General features: G+C 41.4%; 1 protein-coding gene across 1 annotated transcript in view; it reads right to left on the bottom strand.

The window, feature by feature from the left end:
* The window catches only part of slitrk6 (SLIT and NTRK-like family, member 6), a 34,335-nt gene extending 11,646 nt beyond the window's left edge, over positions 1-22,689 (bottom strand). Inside the window, exon 1 of the mRNA XM_072577907.1 lies at positions 22,139-22,689. The gene's annotated coding sequence lies outside the window, so the exon portion shown is untranslated. The remainder of the gene's footprint in view (positions 1-22,138) is intronic.
* Between the last annotated feature and the right edge of the window lie 600 nt (positions 22,690-23,289).

Genomic DNA, 23,289 nt, shown 5'->3' with positions numbered 1-23,289 from the left:
TATATAAATTTAAGTCATCCTTTATAATTGTATTAATCATGTGACATGCATCTTTGTTTTACTGATTTATGCCATAACCAAAAATTAGCTCTACCATCTATGGCTTAGAGTTTGGGAGAAGATTTGTAGCTCGGGTGCTCGTTGTTGTGGTTCTGTTCGCCGAGCTGGGAATTTGTCTTGCAAATGTTTCGTCCCCTGTCTAGGTGACATCCTCAGTGCTTGGGAGCCTCCTGTGAAGAGCTTCTGTGATGTTTCCTCCGGCATTTATAGTGGCCTGTCTCTGCCGCTTCCGGTTGTCAGTTCCAGCTGTCCGCTGTAGTGGCCGGTATATTGGGTCCAGGTCGATGTGTTTGTTGATAGAGTCTGTGGATGAGTGCCATGCCTCTAGGAATTCCCTGGCTGTTCTCTGTTTGGCTTGCCCTATAATGATAGTGTTGTCCAGTCGAATTCATGTTGCTTGTCTTCTGCGTGTGTGGCTACTAAGGATAGCTGGTCGTGTCATTTCGTGGCTAGTTGGTGTTCATGGATATGGATCGTTCACTGTCTTCCTGTTTGTCCTATGTAGTGCTTTGTGCAGTCCTTGCATGGGATTTTGTACACTACATTGGTTTTGCTCATGTTGAGTATTGGGTCCTTCGTTCTGGTGAGTTGTTGCCTGAGACAGTGGACAGTTGTTGTCAGGCCACTACAGCGGACAGCTGGAACTGACAACCGGAAGCGGAAGAGACAGGCCATTATAAATGCCGGAGGAAACATCACAGAAGCGCTTCACAGGAGGCTCCCAAGCACTGAGGATGTCACCTAGACAGGGGACGAAACGTTTGCAAGACAAATTCCCAGCTCGGCGAACAGAACCACAACATCTATGGCTTAGAAATAACTCCCAACAATATGTCCTCCACGTTGCCATTTCTTAGCTCTACCCAAGCTAATTCTTCATCTTAGTCCTTCAATCTAAGATGCTCTTTTACATATGTACTAATCTCATTCCTTATTCGGAGTGCTATCCCACATCTTTATCCTTCATGCCTATCCCTCCTAAAAAGGAGAACATCATTGGATATTTATTTCACAAATTTGATTTGCCTTAGCTGCATTTCTGCAATGTTAATGAAAACATCCATTTGCAATCAATTCATGCACTCAAATAATCATTGACATTTACCATTGTTTTGCCTATACTCTATTTTGGCTCACTGTCCCATTATTCCATTTTACCACTTTTGCTTCCATTGAATCACAGCTCTCACTTATATTCTATTCCTCTACTGTCTAGTTTAACCCCTCCCCAACAGCAAAGGCAAATCTCCCGAAGGGAGTGTTATTTCTGATCTTTCTAAATTGCAGATTGTCCATCTCGCATATGTTCTATCTGCCCAAAACTGGTCCCTCTGCCCTGTAATCTGATGTCCTAACCACATTGGTTTTCTAGCCATATATTCAATTGCTCAGTTCTCCTGTTTCTATTCTAGCATGAGAAACTGGAAGTAAACATGGGATTACTACATTAGGTGTCTTGCTTTTCAATCTTGCTCCTAGCTTCCTGAAATCTACTTTAGGGACCTCGTCCTCCTTTCTACCCAAGTCACTGGTGCCAACATGGAGCCTCTCCTTGTAGAATGTCCTACAGCTGCTCTGTGACATGGTTGACCCTGGCATCAGGGAGGTAGTATATTATCCTGGAATCAGGTTGTATAAACTCCTGTCTAATCCCCTAATGAAAGGATCCCCTCCTAGGACCACTCTTCCACTCTTCTTTCTCTCCTTCTGTATAGCTGAGCCACCAGAGGTAACACTAACTTCGTTCTAACTGCATTCCTTTGAAGGATCATCACTCTTACCTGTATTCACTGTGTAAAACCAATTTGTGAACAAGAATGTCTCTGGGACTTCTGCACTACCTATCTGGTTTTTCCCCGCAAATTGCTGTGTGACTACTCCCTAAGGAAACTATACATACTGTCTTCAGTTATGTAGATGCACAACAGTGACACTAGCCATCACTCAAGTTGTGAAATCCAGAGCTCAAGTTTATGCAGGGAACCGCACTTCCTGCAGACATTTGCATTTTGGACATTTAGTGTATCCATGACTTCCCACATTCCACAAGCTGTATATTCCACTTGGCCAAGCTGCCCTGCCATGTCTTAATTGTACTGACAAGTTAATGTCATAGAATAATTTGCCAGTTATTCACCAACTTGGATGGTGAAGAAAGCAGATTAGAAAAAGGAAAAAGAGTACCTCCTCCCTCTTCATCCAACTCATGAAACTCCATGATATACTATTACATAAATATATATGCAGTGATAATAGCACTAACTGTTGAAGAACACCATTATCTCCCACCCTCCAGTCTGACCACTTTTAAGGGGCATATCTAGAACTAATGCTACCCATCATTAACAGGATGTGATTGATATGCTCATGTGTTCTTCAGATTGATGATATCAGCAGAGCTAGAAATCAAATGTGTGAACTCTTAGATTTGTTTCTATAGTTTTATTCCTTCAAACAAGTGCACACACACTGTTTGAGTTACCAGTCCTCTGTATGGATTAGCATAGATAAGCACAACAACCACAATTCACTGTTATCTTCTTTTAAACCAATATTTTATCCAAGCTGACACTGACCTTCTTGTTGCATGAGCTTCAATTTGTGAACAAGTCTTTTATTGACTTTGTCATACACTTTCTGAAAGACCATAGAGAAAATATCCAGTACATTCCCTTCATTAGCCATCTCTGTTACTTCATTGAGAAAGTCTTGAGATAAGTGAGGAGCATGAGAGAAATATGAAGTTATTTTATGTCACGACTAAACATTTGATTTATGAAAGATTCTTTGCTATTTTACTCCACATTGGAAGCTATGAAGTTTTATCACACACTTATGATCTGTAACAGCAGATTTTTATTTTTCCTGCACAGTTTCAGGTGTTTGTCAGCTTTAATAGGATAAAAATGTGAACAGATGTCTTATGCAGTAGTATGATATACAGGATATACTGTATTGGTTGCTCTCTAGAGTATAACACATCATCACTATGCAGACATATGTGAGGAATGCAATTGATCACAGCTCTTTTTCATCATTACCCATACTGCATTGCTGTTGTTAGATGAAAATATCTGAAGCAACAGTATATGAGATCCTCTCTACCTAACAGGCCATTGTACAGTGTACCATTTAAAGATTAAGCAGATTTTTCAATGAGGTTAACATAAATGCAAAGTATTGTGGATGCTAGAAAATTTAAATAAAGAAGATGAAAGGTCTGGAAATGCTTAGCATTTCTTTCTACTACTTTAAAATCCTTCTCTAACCAAGTAATAGTGATTCAAAGCATTGCACCACAGATATAGCCAGGTCTGCTGAGCATTTCCAGCACTTTCTGATATATTCCTCTGAAGCATCATTTTTAACCACCACAGTTAGTTACAACATTCTGGTAATACCACTGTCACACAAACAATCCTTCTTGTACTGTGAAAGTTAATTGTTTGTAATATAACATGATGATCCAATGTGACACAAAGCAGAATCCTTTGATAAAATTTGCTGAAAGTGATTCTAAAAGACCCTGGAGACTGGTCATGGTCCTAATAGCACTGTGGATGCCCCTGGACCCCAACAACTGCAACTGTTTAAGAAAGGAGCTCAACACCATCTTCTGAAGGGCATGCAAGCATGGACAATAAATGCTCATCCAGCCAGCAAAATCCTCAACCTAGGAATAAATAAAAATGTGTTCACTCACTGTATTCTCATTACTGTGCTCTGTGAAGTATGTGAAGGGCTGTCCTTCTCAACCACTTTCCTTTTCTGAGATGTGTTATGGAGTCATACTGTTGTAAAGCACACACAGACCTTTCAGTCCACCCTATCCATGCCGAACAGATATCCAAAATTAATCTGGTCCCATTTGCCAGCTTTTGGCCAATATCCTTCCAAACCATTCCTATTCATATACCTATCCAGATGACTTTTAAATGTTGTAATTGTATCAGCCTCCACCACTTAGTTTGGCAGCTCATTCCATACACACACCACCCTCTGTGTGAAAATGTTGTCCCTTAGGTGCTTTTTAAATCTTTACCCTCACACGATAAATATTTGCCTTCTAATTTTGGACTCCCCTATCCTGGGGTAAAGACCTTGAATGTTCACCCTATCCATGCCGCTCATGACTTTATAAACTTCTATAAGGTCACCCATCAGCTTCCGGTGCTCCAGAGAAAATAGCTCCAGCCTATTCAGCTTCTCCCTATAACTAAAACCCTCCAACCCTGACAACATCCTTGGAAATCTTTTCTGAACCCTCTCCTTGTTTCACAACATCTTTCCTACAGTAGGAAGACCAGAATTAAACACAGGATTCCAAAAGTAGCCTAATCAATGTCCTGTGCAGCCACAATATGACCAGTCAAACTCTTCTACTCAATGCACTGACCAATAAAGACAAGCATATCAAACACCTTCTTCACCGTCCTATCTACCTGTTACTCCACCTTCAAGGAATTATGAACCTGCACTCCAAGGTCTCTGTTCAGCAACACTCCCCACGACAATACCATTAAGTGTATTAATCCTGCCCTGATTTGCCCTACGAAAATATAGCATCTCACATTTATCTAAATTGAACTCCATCTACCACTCCTCAGCCTATCTGATCAACAACCCATTTTCCTCTGAGGTAACCTTCTTTGCTAACTACTATACCTCCAATTTTAATGTCAACTGGACTGCAGATGCTGGAAAGTGAGAGTCAATAAAATATGGAGCTGGAAAAACCACAGCAGGTCAAGCAGGATCAGAACAGCAGGAGAGATAATATTTTGGACAGAATCCTTAATCAGGACTGGGGAGGGGAGCGGGGCTGAGAAATAGATAAGGGGATTGGGCTGGGGGAAAAGGTAGTGGGATGGCCATAGGTGGATGTAGGTAGGAGGTGAATGAGTTTGGTGAGGGGGAAGGGTGGAGGGGTAGGTGGGAAGGAAGATGGACGGGTTAGATCAGATCAAGGGGCAGGGTGGAGAGGGAGGGCTGGGCCTGGTATGAGGTGGGGGGTGGGGAGATCTGGAAGCTAGTGAATTCTATGTTGTGGCCATAAGGTTATAAGCTCCTGAGGCAGAAGATGAGGTGTTCTTCCTCCAGTTTACATGTGGCTTTATTTTGACAGTGGAGGAGGCTCACAATGGACATTTCATTAGAGGAGAGGGAGAGGGAGTTGAAATGGCTGGCAACCAGGAGGTGGGTTTGATTAGAGCATGTGGATCATATATGTTCCCGAATTGATCCCCGAGTTTGCACATGATCTCTCCAATGTATTCGAGACCACGTGGTAACAAAGTATGCAGTAAATCAGGTTAGAGGAGATGCAGGTAAATCTCTGCCAGACTGGGAGTGATTCTTTGGTCCCTTCCCACCGACTAATCACCGTCCCACCTACCTTTCCCCCAGCCCGACACCCTCCCTCTATTTCATTCCCAGTCCCCTTCCCCCTCCCCAGTTCTGATGAAGAGTCCTGCCCAAAGCTTCGGCTCTCCTGTTCTTCTGATGCTGCTTGACTTGCTGTGCTTTATCCAGCTCCACACTTTATCAACTCTAACTTTCCAGCATCTGCATTCCTCACTATCTCCAAGTTGCTGCAAATCTTACTGCGAAGCCTCTGCAAAGGATGCTCATCTTGAAGAGGGTTTCTTCCTCCTCCCGCTGCAAAGATCTCAGCGAGTGTCTCTCCCACTGCAACCCCCAGCCATCTCCACCACCTTGAAGCTCTTTGACCACATCCTGAAACAATCCCATTACTACAGCTATGTCTCCTTCCTCAGCACCTGCCTACACAGCTGGCTTATCGCCCATAGACTCCAGACAATATTCAGACTGTCGCAATTTGGACAAAACCATAACAACCACTACCCATAGCATATCCAAAGCCTCCTGAAATGGTTCTCCCTCTGGATCCTCAGCTTCACACTTGCTGTCATGTACTGCATCTTCTCTCACTACAGTCAGCCTCAGGGCCTCACTCTCTCAGACCTGTGAAGGACCTCTGCTATTCTTCATCCTCAGAAGGATCTACAGCCTGAACTAATGTTTTTTCTCCACCATATTGGACATCAAAAAGTGTACATACACAATACTCTCCCTTACTTACCTTTAAAGCCAGACCTCCTCGACCATTCCAGATCCTATGCCCACCCACCTTCTGAATCCCCGATACCATTAACCACATGGTCACTTCAGCCACCCACACAGCCACAGAGGATGACATCTTCTCTGCCGATCCTGCCGACCACATCGCCTTTGCAGACTGGACCCACCACGCTGCCCCCGCGACTACCACTGACCAAATCACTTCTGCCTTTGCCGATAATGTTAATTCCATCTTCACCAACAACACCACTTCTGCTAACGTCACTGCCGATCACATGACCACTTCCACACACTCCCTCTTCAGAAGCAATCTCCACCCTCATTCCCAAATCCAGCTCAACATTAGGCCCCAGCCCCAAGCCCTGCTAGGTATTTACCATTCTCCCACACTTACCCCTCACTGAGGATGAACAGTCAGTCCTCAGCAAAGGAATCACCTTCATTCCACTGCGCCCACATGTTAATGAATTTCATACATGTTGAGATGTTGAACTCTTTTTCAGCTGCTTCCACCTCTGTGCCTACTTCTTCAAACATGACTCAGACCTTCCCTCCGAAGATCCCTTCTTCATCCTTCTGAACACCGCATCCTGGCCCCCTACCCTTCCTTGACCTCTTCATCTCCAGCTGCTGTTACAACATCAACTGCCTCAATCTCTCCACCCCTTTCACCTACCCCAACCTCCCACCCTCACAATGTGCAGCCATTAGCTCCTCCCCAACCTTACCAATAAACCAGCTGACAAGGGAGATGCAGTAGTTTGGCGCACTGACCTCTACCTCACTGAACCAGACACCAACTCACTGACACCTCCTCTTACTGCCCCCTTGACCATGACCTCACCTCCTATCACCAAGCTAGTATTTCCAGGACCATCCACAACCTCATCACCTAGGGAGATCACTTATCCACAGTCCCTAACCTTTTGTTCCCCAACACTGCACCATCTGTTTCTATCTCCTACCCAAAATCCAAAAACCTGACTCCCTGCGTCGACCGATTGTCTCTGCCTGCTCCTGTCCCACTGAATTCACCTCCTCTTATCTCGACTCTGTCTTGTCCCCTTTGGTGCACCTACATTTAGGATGCCACTCACACCCTCTACTTTCTTCATGACTTTCAGTTCCCCGGCCTAAAAGCCCTCCACTTCTTCCTCTTCTGCAGACTCAAGCAGTACCCTTCCACCAACACTCTCGTTCACTTGGCAGAACTGGTACTCACCCTTTACAACTTTTCCCTTGAACCCTCCCACTTCCACAAAGCAGAGGGGTGGCTATGGGCATCTGCATGGATCCGAGCTATGCCGGCCTCTTTGTAGGATATGTGGAACAGTCCCTCTTTTGCAGCTACGCCAACTCCAGCCCCCACCTTTTCCTCTGCTACATCGATGACTGTATCGTCACTGCCTCGTGCTCCCACAAGGAGCTTGAACAGTTCATCCACCTCACCCAGATCTTCCACCCTGCCCTCAAATTCACCTGGACCATTTCTGACACCTACCACCCCTCTTCCTGGACCTTTCCCTCTCCATTTCCACCAACCGATTCAGCAGTGACATCTATTTCAAATCCACTGTTCCCCATAGTAACCTTGACCACACATCCTCCCACTCCACCATTGCAAAAATGCAATTGCAATTCCTCTGTCTCTGCTGATTCTGCTCCCAGGATGAGCAATTCCACTCCAGGACATCCCAAAGGTCCTCCAACTTCAACAACTGTAATTTTCCCTCCCCATTATCAACGAGGCCTTCAACTGCATCTCCCACCTCTGCCCTCAAACATCCAAGACACCCCACCCTCAAACACAACAGGGACAGAAACCGTACCTCACCTTACACTTCACTAATCTCCAAATCCAATGCACCACACTTCACCATTTTCACAACCTGCAGTCAGAACCCACCATCAAAAGGATATTTCCTTCCCCACCCCTATCTGCTTTCCATAGGGATCGTTCCCTCTGCAACTCATTAGGTCCACACTCCCCATCAACTGTTCCTCCACACCTTGCACCTTTCCCAGGAGGTGCAACACCTGCTGCAACACCTCGTTTCTTACTTCCATACAAGGTCCCTAAGAATTATTCCAAGTCTGGCAGAGGTTCACCTGTATTCGCTCAAACCTGATTTACTGTATACGTTGCTCTCGATGTGGTCTTCTATACATTGGAGAGACCAAATGCAAACTTGGGGATTGGTTCAGGGAACATCTATAGTCCACACTCGCCAATCAATCCCACCTCTTTGTTGCCAGCTATTTCAGCTCCTCCTCCCACTCACCCTTGAGCTTCCACCACCACCAAAACAAGACCATATATAAATTAGAATAAGAACACCTCATCTTCTGCCTCAGCAGCTTATAACCTTATGACCACAACATAGAATTCACCAGCTTCCAAATCTTCCCACCTTCCTACCTCATCCCAGGTCTAGCCCTCCCTCTCTGACCCACCCCCTTAACCTGATTTAACTTGTTCATCTTCCTTCCTACCTCTCTGCTTCACCCTTCCCACTGGCCAATCTCATTCACCTCCTATGCACATCCACCTATTGCCATCCCACATACCTTTCCCCCAGCCCCACTCGCCTCCCTCTACTTATTTCTCAGCCTCCAACCCCATTCCCAGTCCTAATGAAGGGTCCTGCCCGAAACATCAACATGCCTGCTCTTCTGATACTGCTTGACCTGCTGTGCTTTATCCAGCTCCACATTTTACGAACCATACTTCCTATATTCAGATCCAAATCATTTACATGAATGACAATTGACCCTTAGGTTAATCCATCACCAGTCATCTCTCTCTCTAGTAAGAGAGTAGCCATATGGTCTGGTAGGACAATGGTGACTTTACCTTTTATGTTGCACCAGAAGTTAAATCATGAATTACCAAATTGGAAAATCTGAAGATTCACCCCATAGTTATGATCCCTAGTTTGTGTTGTTCAGCAAATTATTATTCCTCCTTGCATTGTTTCCCCAATTTGTCAGCTATAATGGAATATAAATAAGAGATGCTTATATAAGGTGTTATTGTAATGTGGAAGAGTATTATGATATAGGCATCTTTTGACAGGATCTGGAAGATGTGATCTGGTGACCTGTCACAACAATGTCTCCTTTTAATATCTGATTAACATTCATTAAAAAAAAGCATGTCAGAAAGAAATTTTAAATTATGTCTCTTATAGTTTTTAAATCAAGTGTTGTAACAATGATCCCAAAGTAGCTTTTGAACAAATATATGGAAAAGATAAATAAAGAATCATGGTCTTCCTCAAATTCAAAGATTTACCTGTACTAAGCCCATGTGACAGAGAGGCCCTTAAAATGTATAAGACTTTGATGGTAGGAAAGATTGAGCAACTTAGCGGAAAGGTGAGCAGGTTGTTCTCTGAAGAAGCAGCTTGGACTTGCTGGATTGTTTTTGAGTATCTGATAAAATTCTTAGGCTGGATTTTTCACCCTCTTGCCAGTGGCTTTGAAGATAAAGGAGGCACATAAAATCCAGTGGCAGTTCTCTGCCTGTTCCTGAGCTGTTAAAAAGATGCAGATGGAGGAGTTGTTGAACAGCCCGTCTATTATGCAGTCTATCAAGGACCCAAAGTGGCTGAGTAAGTAACTAGCCACTTAAGTTCCTTAGCCTGTTTGGAGAAATATATTTGCATATGGTACCTTGTACACTGTAACTTGCTATACTTTAAGTGATCTTTGATATAGTTATTATCTAGGCATGAAGGCAGGGGTTATAAAGTCAGAGAGATGCACAGCACAGAAATAGACCCTTCGGTACAACTTGTCTATGCCAACTAAACATCCCATCTCAATCTAGTCCCACCTGCCAGCACCTGGCCCATGTCCCTCCAAACCCTTCCTATTAATATACCCATCCAGATGCATTTTAAATGTTGCATTTATAGTAACCTCCACCACTTCCTCTGGCAGCTCAAAGCATACACATACCACCCTCTGTTACCCCTGAGGTCTCTTATATATCTTTCCCTTTTCAGCCTAAAACTCTGCCCTCTAGTTCTGGACTCCCCCTCTCCAGGGAAAAGACTTTGTCTATTTATCCTATTCATGCTCTTTATGATTTTATAAACCTCTATAAGGTCATCCCTCAGCCTCCAACCTCTCCCTATAGCACAAATCGTCCCTGGAAACATCCTTGTAATTCTTTTCTGAACCCTTTCAAGTTTCACAACATCCTTCCGATAGGAGATCAGAATTGCACACAATATTCCAAAAGTGGCCTAACTAATGTCCTGTACAGCCGCAACATGACCTCCCAATTCCTGTACGCAATACTCTGCCCAATAAAGGAAAGCATACCAAATGCCTCCTTCACTGTCCTAATTACCTGTGATTCCACTTTCAAGGAGTTATGAACCTGCACTGCAAGGTCTCTTTGTTCAGCAACATTCTCCAGGACCTTGCCATTAAGTGTACGAGTCCTGCTAAGATTTGTTTTCCCAAAATGCAGCACCTTGCATTTATCTAAATTAAACTTTCATTAGCCCATCAGTAAAGCATGGAGCATGATGTCACAGTGTGTTGCTTAAATTGTGTGAATTTTGATAATTATACGAAAATCAATTATTGCAAGGAACAGCAAAAACTAACTAGAACTATTATTCCCAACTTGACATTGCTGGGTGAGTCAGTACAGCTGTGAATTTTTCAGTCCTGTTCCTATGGGGAAGAAGGTTGATTCGAAACAGAATTGGAATATTTCCAGTTTTAATAGCAAAATTATGAGAGAGCCACAGAGCTAAACAGAAAATGTGAATGAGTAAGAGCTGCGATCCTGCTGGGGGCAAGTACTAAAAGCTCAGTTACAACCCAGACTTCACAGAGTTGCAGAATAGCCAGACTGGAGAAAATTTGAAGTCTGTGAAGATACACTTTGAGCCTTCTACTAATGTTATTTATGAATGGTTACATGCTTAACTAGAGCATGCAGAGAAGGAAAATTTTGATCAGAGTCTGCACTGTGACATCTAACTAAATCTTAACTGAAGTATGATCCCAATTGAAAAAAAATTAGGAATTAGAAATTCTAAAATGCTAATGTGTTTGCTGAGAGAAGAAAAATTATGCTCAAGAAAACAACTGACGTGCAGAAGTTCTGAGGTTCCTGCAAGTCCTGACCTGAACATCGTCTCTGACAGCAGTAAGAACAGGGATATTACAACCGATGGAATCATGCAGTGTTGAAATGTGTTCCCAGGGTGACTGTTATTGCACACCTACAAATTAGCATGAACACAGTTTAATGGCCTGATGCCAGTTCTGAGGGAGCAGTCAGGATGAGGAGCAGCCAGCATCTGCTTTGCCTGGTTGGCATGACTCTAGGTCTAGTATTGCAGGACCTTTATAACGTCTATTGTATATCCATTTGGCAAGTTATTTGTATAAGTCATTGAAATAGGAAGAATCCCATTCTACTGTCCTACTGCACACTTGGACTTTTGATCTCTGTATTCCTTTGGCCTAATTAGTTGACATCATTAATGCCTAATTACTGATGCCAATGATAACTGTCACCTTCGGGTTGGATTTGGGTAGGATCATTGCAGATTGTCTGTGGCCACAAGAAAGTCATGATACTAATAATCACTTCCAGCTATTAATAACTTGCTTATAAAATTTTCATTTTTTTAACTTCCTATTATTATGCAATCCTTTACATTTGCAGAATTTTAACTGTTCACTTCATGTCCAAACTTGTTCAGCCCTTTCTGAGACTTTCTATAGCCTACTGTCAAAAAGCTCCACTTTTATGAAATCCTTTGAATCTGTTGCAAATCTTTTTATACTTGATCATTAACTTTGCATTTTGTATCTGCCATTTATTGCTTTAGATGTACATCATGTTGATTACTTCATATCAAATATCCTCTTGTTTTAAGGTAAATTTGAATTATTTCAAATAGTTCTTACTGGATACTGTCAGCAGTCTGCTAAAATGGCAGAAATTGACGTGTTCATGTGACAATACTGTAGTAGATTTCATAAAGTGTCTCAATGCTCAACAATTCTAGTCAAATCTCCCTTGAATTCCTGGGATGTGGCTACATGTTTAATTCTATCAACATGAACTATTATTTTTTGGGCAGTGGCTACTTACACCAATAAAGAAAGAAAGAGTATTACACACATCCGTTAACAGTCAGTATAATATCAGATAAAACACCATATTAGATTCAGCTGTGTCATCCACTTCCCAGAGATCCCAGATATTCTTTCAATGATATGTAAAATCCACATGTTAACTTACATCATCCCAGATTTATGCTTTTCTTATCCATCAAAGACCAGCTAGAATTTAGACTAATCTGTGGTATATCTGCTCTGAGGGTGTTACATGAAGCAAACAACCACAAAAAGGTAACATTTTTGGACAGCTTAATTTGTGTATATAAATGCTGCTAACATAATTTTGCATCAATTATAAGATTATCTGTTGGATTTATAAAACAAATAACTTTATTTGGAGAAGAAAACTGAAGGGAACAAATAAGTTACTCCAGATTTCAAAAGAAAGCAATATCTTTTGGAGAATACAAAAGTTTTATTTTACTCACTTAAGAAACATGAATTTGCCACTCAATCATGTGGAATGACATATTCCTCAGGAGTAATTCTACTTTTACCCGTCAAAATAGAAGAACCCTGACATCAAAGATGCTATAACACCTTTATCACCCAGCAATGTAGCTAGCATTCTTTCCCCAGACGATCAATAGTATATCATTCTTTGAATAATTAAAATAAACATAGATACAGCATGTTCACGAAGTGTATGAAAACGCAGATTGGAAAAAAACCTGTCACATAATTTTTCATCATAAATTATTTTTGTTAACGTCTTAAGTTGTGTTCTGCTACTTTATGCTCACTTTAAATTCCTCAATTCAGTGATAATCTTTATAACTGTACTCAGGCTGTACATTTGTATTTATTAAAATAAAACATATTTATTTTAGAAATATTTATCTCAATGCAGCAATGGGCTATCACTCCAATATTAAGCCACTCGTTAACAGACTGAACACATTTTCATGTGATAATAATTTTATTAGATGGAGCAATAGAGTCCAATTTTGAAAATGTTTTACTTACATAAACTATTACATGAATACTTTGTCACACCGTTCTTTTATTCATTGTTTTAACAGGGCTGTTTGTCTGATGAGAATAAATGTGTGAAGCACTTGCATGCTAAAATTTCTAATAATTACTTTGAATGAGTCATTTTTAAAAAATTGGACTATTAAAAGCATTTCAAACCTCAGTTGATCTTATGAAGAGTTAAATTATGTATTTCTTTAGGGATGGAGCAGAGCAGACCACTGCCTGTTGCATTACATTACATAACATCTTAATAGTCAAAATACTCCAAAATATTTTATGTTTTGAATTTGTTGTATGGGTAAACACAGTTCTCCACATAATTATTCACCCAAACAGCACAAGCTTTAAGGAAGCTTTACTTGAGCTCAGCGGTGAAATATATTTGCATCATATAAAGTTATAAAGCAAGACGTTGTGGATCACACTCCTCAGCTGTGTTGTTAACTAGTCTTAATTAGGATCATACAAACAAAGAACTTTTATTACACATATAACAGCCCGTTGTCCACCATGTCCACACTGGCCAAGAAATAAAATGGCCAATGTAATGTTACTTTCTAGTATGAGGAGGCGCTGACCTAGTGGTATTATCACTGGACTATTAATCCAGAGAGAAGAAAGTGAGGACTGCAGATGCTGGAGATCAGAGCTGAAAAATGTGTTGCTGGAAAAGCGCAGCAGGTCAGGCAGCATCCAAGGAGCAGGAGAATCAACATTTAGGGCACAAGCCCTTCTTCAGGAATGAGGAAGGTGTGCCAAGCAGGCTAAGATAAATGGTAGGGAGGAGGGACTTGGGGGAGGGACGTTGGGAATGCGATAGGTGGAAGGAGGTTAAGGTGAGGGTGATAGGCTGGAGATGGGGTGGGGGCAGAGAGGTCGGGAAGAAGATTGCAGGTTAGGAAGGCGGTGCTGAGTCCGAGGGTTGGGACTGAGATAAGGTGGGGGGAGGGGAAATGAGGAAGCTGGAGAAATCTGCATTCATCCCTTGTGGTTATCTTGTTCACTGATGTCCTTTAGGGAAGGTAACTGCCATCCTTACCAAGTCTGAACTACTTATGACTGCAGATCCACACAACATTGTTGACTCTAAACATCCATTTGGACAATTAGGGAAGGACAATAAATACTGGCCTAGCCAGCAATGCCCACACAAATGACCCAAATATATTTAGCCACTGAGTTCAATGATTGACCCATAAACTACTGGTTAAGGAATCCGAATATATTTTTAGTGAGTTGCAGGTTTCTCTTTCTACTCGTCTTTCAGGCAGTAAGTTTCAGGCCTCTACTGCCTTCCAGGTGAAAAATGTTCCATCATTTTCCCCCTAACCTTTCTACTTTAATCTTATGCTCCTTCGTCACTAACCTCTCTGCTTAGTAGGCTCTTTCCATCCACTCAATACAGGTCCCTCATAGCTTTGTACTTTGAATTAAATTTCACCTCAGTCTACTGTGTTCTGAGGAAAATGATCCATGTGTTTTCAACAACAGATGAATAAGTTGAAAGAATAGATAGACAGATGTTTAGTTACCAATGTGTTGAAGAAAGTGGCCAATAAAGTAGATTTGAGGCTGGTATAAGATCAACTGTAATCGTATTAAAAGGCAGAACAGGCTCAAGTGGCTGAATCTCCTACTCCTGGACTGAGGTTCTTATTCAAGCTTTCTTCTTTGCTGGTTTTCAAGTCCTGGCATCATCTCACAAACCTTCTTTGTACTCTAATTAGTGCATCCTTTCTGTGATAAAGTGATCAGATCTGCATGCAGTTATTAAGTTGTGGCCTAATTGCTGATTTATCCAGTTCCAGCAGAATTTTCCTGCTCATGTATTCTATACATCAGCGAATAGAGGAATGGATTTCAGATGCCCTCTTCATCAGGTCATAAAGAGGCCTTAATTTTTGTTCTTGAACTCTTATCTGAGGGCTCCTTGCTATATTGCTATAAAATGTACATTACTGGATCTCAAGTGAGGATAGAATTGGCCTCAGTCATACTTACACACACTGTTGCTAGCATCTTGAGTGCAGAATCTGCCAGCTGTTATGCAAAGTTGGCTAATCTTTGTTAAACCACATGCTGGCCCTGAACAGAGCCCAAGTGCAGTTACAAAAGAGATTTTCTGGCAATGATAATGTTTGATGTTAGCAGAATTACAGGATGTCCAAACTTAAAACATTTCATTCAGTGTTCTCAAAATTCACATGGAGCTCAGTGAAATATCGGAGCAACTTTTAAAATTTAATTTTGCACCAGCCAAGTTAAATCAGCCTTCCTTTTGAAAGGACAAATATCTCTTCGATTAATACACTTGGATTTTATTTAGCCCATTCTTTCATTGAATGTAGGTATCAGTGGAAAAGCCAAGATTTGTTGCCCATCCCTAACTCTGGCAGTGAGCCATCACTTGGATCTGTTTGTGCAAGTAAACCTACATCGCTGTTCAGGGACACCCAGGATTTTGGATCCAGCATTAGTAAAGGATTCATGATATAGTTCCATGTGACTCAGAGGGGAGTTTGGGGATAATGCTGTTCTTGTGAATCTGCTGCTCTAGTCCATCAAACTGCGAGAGGTAATAGGTTTAGAAGGTCCTGTCAACGAGACGTTGTAACATACCCTGTAAATATACTACATCCTGCTGCCACCATGGACTGCTACAGGAGGGAGTGAATGCTTGTTGATGGAAAGTATGCTGACCAAGCAGACTGCTTTGTCTTAGATGATATTGGGCTTCTTGAGTGTTGTTGTAGTTGCTCATCCAGATTACTGAAGAATATTCCATCATACTTCTGACTGGAGCCTGTAGATGGTGGGCAGTCTGTTGGGAGTCAGGATGTTAGTTATTCACTGCAGGATTCCTAGCCTCTGACCTTCTCTGGTAAACACTATATTCATGTGTTTAGTCCAATTCAGTTTCTGGTCAATGGTAGTTCCATTGAATATTAAAGAGAGACAGATGGTCAGGTTATTTCTTTTTTTGTTAGAGATAATCACTAACTGGCATTATTTTAGCACAAATGCTACTTGTCACTTGTCAACCCAAGCCCCGGATGACATCCAGCTGTCAGCTTAGATGACACACAGCAACCGAGAACAAACTAGACTGCACTTCTTTCAGAAATTGAATACACCCATGCACAGTTGCAGTTAGTACTTCACATAATGGGATAACACACCAGTGCCTGGTTGTGTAGTCTCACTTGACAGGAGCATGAGTCAGAGAATTGGTTGTCATTCAGTTGAATTGATGAGAAACTGTGAGTTGTGTGGACTAATTCCAAGTCTGAAGTTAGGTTTGCAACTTGCAGCAGGACATTAAAATTAAGATTTTGTTATTTTACTTAAAGAAATCAATTTTGATTTCTATTCATCTCATAAAGATGCACACATTCATTCAGCTAGTATAATTGTACCAAAAACCAAGACTCTGAAAAATTAAATTCTCTTCTGAACAGTGCATTGTATAGGAAATAATCTTGCATTCCACAGTTGAGGTAATGTACTTCCTAATGCTTTAGTGATTTTTAAAAACAAATTGCCTTCTTAAACATTGTCCTTAATGATACGCTAAAATTGAAAGTTTTCTTTCTCAATCCTCCTAGATTAATTTTATTGCATTCATGCATCATATATTGTTACATGAATATGAGCAATATTTTCAGTTAGTAGCAATACATTTCAAATCTTTGCATGTTTTTGCTCTGGTTTCTATTATTCTCAGCCAGAAACTCTTAACACTAAAGTTGGCATCAATATCTAAATCAGTTTTATTAATATGAAGTGGCTCAAGTCTGAACACGACCTCCACAGAGATCATTCAACAATTCAACCTATCAGTGAGACTTGCCTCTCTCCCTCCTGATTAAGAGTGGCAATTTTTTAAAACAACTTGGCATCGAATTCCATATTTATTTTTCTAACCTTTGTTCTCTACTTTATATTAAATCTATAAATTTCATGTATGATTCTGTGTCTCTGTACATCTACTTTTAACTCTTTGCCTTTTGGTATTCTTGACACTAGGATTGTTTTCTTGCTCCAATTCTTCCAAATAATGCAGCTTTTCAAAACAAAATCTGACTATTACTTCTCTTCCCATATGCTTGTACCTCTTTCCATTTTTACTATTGCTGTAGATGTTGAATATTTTACCAAAACAATGAGTGACAAGAGATAATTTGATCTATTTTTGATTCAATCAGAAGGAAACTGCTGGCAGAGGTAATATATAAATAGGAATATTTTGAAGTTAATCAGCATGTACAGCAATAGGTGGGCAAAGTCACTATGCTCTGAAATAAATGAGATCAGGTATGGAGAATGTTGCAATAATGAGTAATGATGAATGCAGGATTGCTTTAAATATATAGCTCTGCAGCGAACAATGCCTGACATCCATAGGGAGCACAAGCCAAAGAAATTATGGTCAGGATTCAGCTCACTAAGAGCAGATGTAGGACAAATAGGCTGGTACATGTTGTCACAATTCTATGCTATCTTTATGCAAAACTACATGTGCCATATCTGAGAAAGACAACAGAAGTAGCACTCTAGTGCTTGATAGTGGAGAGGTCAAACCACAAGATAATTACTAATGATGCTAAGCTCTAATAGCTGGCATTATATCTACTACCAGTGCAGTAAGGCATGCATTGTGCCTTTTTCATGCCAGCCTCTGAAATTACTATTTTAATAATTTTATGATGAATCATGTAACTGTGTAGGCGACTAGTACAACGCAAAGGAAAATTACAGCTTAACCATATCGGTGGCATATTCTTGTATCAGTTCATGAAGGTTAGGTATTTGAAAATCTCAAAGCAGACCACATATTCAACATAAGGGGAATTTTCACATTGAACAAAATGACCTTGCTTGGTCACTTGGCCACCTGACATGGAAATAATAGCCAGGTGAAATAAAATATTCTTGTGATCATTTTCAACAAAATGCATTTTCTTACTCATGTTTAATGAATGTCAAAGTTCAGCAATAGGCATTGGTGTTATTCTGAAATATGATGCTGTGAATTTGGTCTATGACTTGTATGCAGATGCATCTATTCTAGAATGTGATAATAAGCGTAACCTTAGTTTGGACTTGCATGTTTCATATCAGTATCTCTGGAACATGACAAAGAATTCGTAGGCAAAAGTTATTTGCCTACTGTGTATCACATGGACGTAACTAATAATGAAAAACTGAACATCTAAAGGACTTCAGTTCCTGGAAGCTTTTTTTGAATGTTAAGAGTGGACAGGAGTGTTCACTTAAACAGTGCAGTTATTTGTGTTGAAATTGAACTAAATGTTATCATAATACAATGGTGTTAATGGGTTGAGATATATTTATGTTTACAATAAGTATGATTAAGGCATCATAAAAATACTCATTTAAATAAATGCTTTTCAGCAAACTTGAATCTCATCCAAATTGCTAATATATTTATAAGCTAAATATCACACAGAAAAATGTTATCTACTTTAATGAATTAATTTTTAAAGTGCCTAACCAATCCTTAAGTTAAACTGAAGCCTATTTTCATAGCTTCTAGAAATTGTTTCTGAGCTCCTATCCAGAATGTCAAATGGGAGACTGGATCACACGTCTTATGCCATTGCACTTTGGTTAGTCCCATTTTCATCTCTAAGTCAGAGGGGTGAGGGTTCAGTTCCACTCCAGGCCTTGAGCACAAAGATTCTGACGGACATTAAGTGGGGATTGTGCTGCTTTTAGAAATAGATGACTCCAGAGATGGTCCCATGCAACTTTTCCTCACACCAAAACTAAGTGGATGTAGAAGATCTCATGGTATAATTTCAAAGAACAGCTTTTAAGGATATTACCTCCATTTGCAGGTCAATAACTATTATTCAATCAACACCAGTGCAAAAGACAAGTTTGAAGCATTTGTAACCATCATCAGCAGAAGTGCCAAGTGGACGGTCCATTCCTGTCCCCATCTGAAGTCTCCAGCATTACAGATACCATTCTCCAGACAATTTGATTCACTCCACTCAATTTCAAAGAATGGCTGAAAGCACTTGATACAGCATAAGCAATAGGCCCTGACAACATTCTGGCATTAGGGTTCGAGAACTAACTGTGTCCTTACGCAAACTGTTCTACTCATCTAACCTGGTCCATTTATAGCACCATTTTACAAATATCAGCAAAGTGATGCAAGGTATTGTCCAAAATGATATCAAACAGCACATACTCAGCCATATCTGGCTCATTCACACTCAGTTTACATCCATTAGACCCATCCATCTCCTGACCTCATCTGAGCCCTGGTCGAAACATGGTCAAATGAGCTGAATTCAACAGGGAAAGCAAGAATGGCTGTCCTTGACATCAAAGTTGTGATTGACCAAGTATGGCATCAAAGAGCTGTGGTAGAACTGGAGAATGTTGACAGCAGTCTCTCCACTGGTTGGAGTGATAACTAGTACATAGGAAGACTCATTGTTGCAGGTCAATCATCTCTGTCCATTTGCGACTTTCAGATACAAAAGCAGATTGCACCCATATGCAACAGGATCTTAGCATCATTCAGGCTTGAGCTGGTAACAATTGTGCCTTACAAGCACCAAACAATGACCAAGTTCAATAGGAGAGAATCTAATCATCTCCTCGCAACATTCAGTGGTATCGCATCACCAAGTTTCCAATTATGAACATCTTGGAGATTATCATTGACCAGAAAATTAACAGGACAAAGATGTGCAGGGCCAGTGAATTGACCATGTTAAGTCGTCCATAGTGTTAGATGCATTAGTCAGAGGGAAATGGGTCTGGTGGGTTACTCTTCAGAGGGTCGGTGTGGACTTGTTGGGCTGAAGGGCCTGTTTCCACACTGTAGGGAATTTAATCTAAAATGCAGTTAGTTCATAGCATGTAAAACAGCTGGAGATCCGATGTGAAAGTGAAGACCCAGAACATTCTATTTTGGCAACATTGTGAGCGTGCCTGTGCAAACCTTATATCGAAATTTCTATCAAAGTTTTCAAATACATGGCTTTGCTCCAGTCAACCACTTACCTTGATCTTTTTCTTTTAAAAGTTATTATTTGTTTGATGTGAGTTATTTTCTCAAACGAAAGTACGTCTTCATTAATTCTCCTTCTGGCCTATGAGCCCAGTTTTGAAAACTGGGATTACAAACTGCTCCAGGCAATAATTGCCAGACCGCCTCAAACGCTGGCGGGATTGTGGACAGGTTTCGCAAACCCTGAGCAGCGTAGCGATAAGAGGGGCAAGCTGTCACCAACAATGGCTGGTGCTCTTTACCTTAGTCCGGACGGCTGTGGCAAGCTGTTAGTACAATTTTCTGGTTAACTGCCAACATGATTGCCTGCTCTGACCTACTGCTCAGATTAGGATCCACTGTAAATGTAGGTCAAAGTGATTATAAATCGGGAACACAGACATGCACTACAATTATTTGCTGAAATGACATTTCCACGGAAGTCGTTTTACCACTCAGAAAATGCCTGGTGCACATTGTTGATCCAATATTGTTAATTTCTGGTAGAAATGCCCGTCCGGGATATGTGTGTGTTTGTGTGTGTGTTTGAATCTGGTCCTCTATTTTCTGAGTCCAGCTGCAAATGACCGAAACATTTCACCACTTCCGAGGAAGCTTCCGATAGGATCGAGATATCCCGAACTGTTTTGCAAACATGATTTGGAGATGCCGGTGTTGGACTGGGGTGTACAAAGTGAAAAATCACACAACACCAGGTTATAGTCCAACAGGTTTAATTGGAAGCACACTAGCTTTCGGAGCTAAGCTCCTTCATCAGGTGATAGTGGAGGGCTCAACCCGAACACAGAATTTATAGCAAAACTTCACAGTGTGATGTAACTGAAATTATACATTGAAAAATGAAAGAAGTGAAACTATCACTGTATTCTAACAGATGAAAGGCTTAACAATCAATTTTTCAATGTATAATTTCAGTTACATCACACTGTAAAGTTTTGCTATAAATTCTGTGTTAGGATTGAGCCCTCCACTACCACCAATGAAGGAGCGTTGCTCTGAAAGCTAGTGTGCTCCCAATTAAACCTGCTGGACTATAACCTGGTGTTGTGTGATTTTTAACTCCGTATTGCAAACGAACGTCTGCAGAAGGAATTTCTCACAAGATTTTGACTGAGCCCCGATTTGGGGGCGGGGGAGGGGGTTGCTTTACGAACACCTACACTGAATTCACTTCACTCTCCTAAATAACACTATACCACAAAGGCATACAAACACAACTGGGCACTAAATGTTTGACACCATTTGACTGTCATCGTTTATTACTTTGCAAGGGCTATTATAAACTTACTTAAAGTCACAGGAACAGGACTTTATAGGAACAATCGTGTCTGGTATCTCGAAGGTGATCCTTCCAAAGGGACAAAATCGCACGAGCTCTCCAAGCCCTTCATTATACTCTCCTTTCATATTGTGCTAAAATAACTCAAATTCCAGAAAAAAAACCACCTACCCCAACATCAAGCAAACACCGGCGTCAATAACTGTTTATGCCGCGTTTGTACTCACTGGACATTTTTAACTTAAGCCAGGAAAGCAGCCTGTGTGATTTCTCTCTCTTTCCCTTTCCACATGATGCGACGCCTTGCTGGACGACACTGGGAGGAAGCAGCTCGGAAGGAGCTCCTCTTACCTGCAAAGCGGCCGGTCTGTCCCAGAAACAGGTTTTCAAGTCGAGTGAGATCCGCCAGTTATCTGGGGAGCCACGCGAGGTGCAGCCAAGCGGCGTATCAAACAAACTGCGTTTTCTCAGACAGGGTGCAGGTGTAACGTTTAAGATTCACTTACCCGTAAGTGTAGCCTACCCAGAAGCCGAGTTGCACAGGCTCTCGGCGATGTAGCTTGGCAGAAGAGACAAGCGAAGTTTCCTCTCACTCGGCGTCTCCTCTCAGACAACAGAATAGTCTCATTTTGACCCGTGCTATCAGTGTCCCAACAAGTCCGGAGTTATACTGACGCTGGCGCTGTGTGGAAGTCAAACACACGCTTGCAGGAACTTGATTTAAAATATAAAAAAAACACGATTGTGAAGAACTGATACTTCTCAAAACTGTGTTCACACTCCAACAGACACGACCTATTCCAGTGACAGTTTCCTCAGATGCTGTGACAGTTTTATAATCGGTTTCCTTTCTTCTTTCTGTGGTTCCTGTACTATAACGCCAACACCAGTGAGAGAGGGAGAAATACAGAGCGGAATACGCGCTGGAGCTGCAAAGCTACTGTTTTCCTGGTGTTCTCTCAGATTGCCAGAGGTTTTTGTTTAGGAGACTTCTTTTGACTTCTGAATCAGCTTAGAAGCCCTGCCCCCTTCAAACTCGCTTTAATCAGCTTTCGTTGGAAAGGCCGGGAGCTCCACCCTAGCGATTTGCATGAAACCTCAGCCCCTCCCTTTCCCACCCCCCCTGTCCTCAGTCCTAACTCAACCCTCCCGAACCTCTCAGAGGTGAGCAGTATTCTCAGAGGGGCGCCGAGACTGAGTGCGTCACTGCAACATTTCATGTTCACGCTGCAACGTTAGGGATGTGCACGACTCTGCATCGGTCCTCAGGAACAGGGTGTTTTTTTTTGCCTTTTGGACCGAATTCATTTGATTGAAAACATCAAAGCTTTGCGGATTCCGGAATCTTAAATGAAAGCAGCAAGGGCTGGAGAACCCAGGCAGTTCCGGCACCATGTGTGGAGAGAGAACGAGCAGTCTCTCCACAGACTTTGCTGAGTTTCTCCAGCATCCACGGTCTTTTTTGTTAAAGTGTTGAACCGGTGACAATAAACGGCTGGTAAGAGGGGAAGAGTGATGAGGAAACATGAGTAGAATCCAGGACACACCGTGGGACAGTGCCTGAATGGACCTGTCCAACTCTTTCAAGCCCATTATGGGGAATATGTTAAATAAAGGAGGTGCATTTTACCAATTACGTGTCCAGGCCTGAGATTTG

Source organism: Chiloscyllium punctatum, chromosome 9, assembly GCF_047496795.1.
Source record: "Chiloscyllium punctatum isolate Juve2018m chromosome 9, sChiPun1.3, whole genome shotgun sequence".
Taxonomy (NCBI): Eukaryota; Metazoa; Chordata; class Chondrichthyes; order Orectolobiformes; family Hemiscylliidae; genus Chiloscyllium; species Chiloscyllium punctatum.
This window is presented reverse-complemented; position numbering and strand designations above follow the sequence as displayed.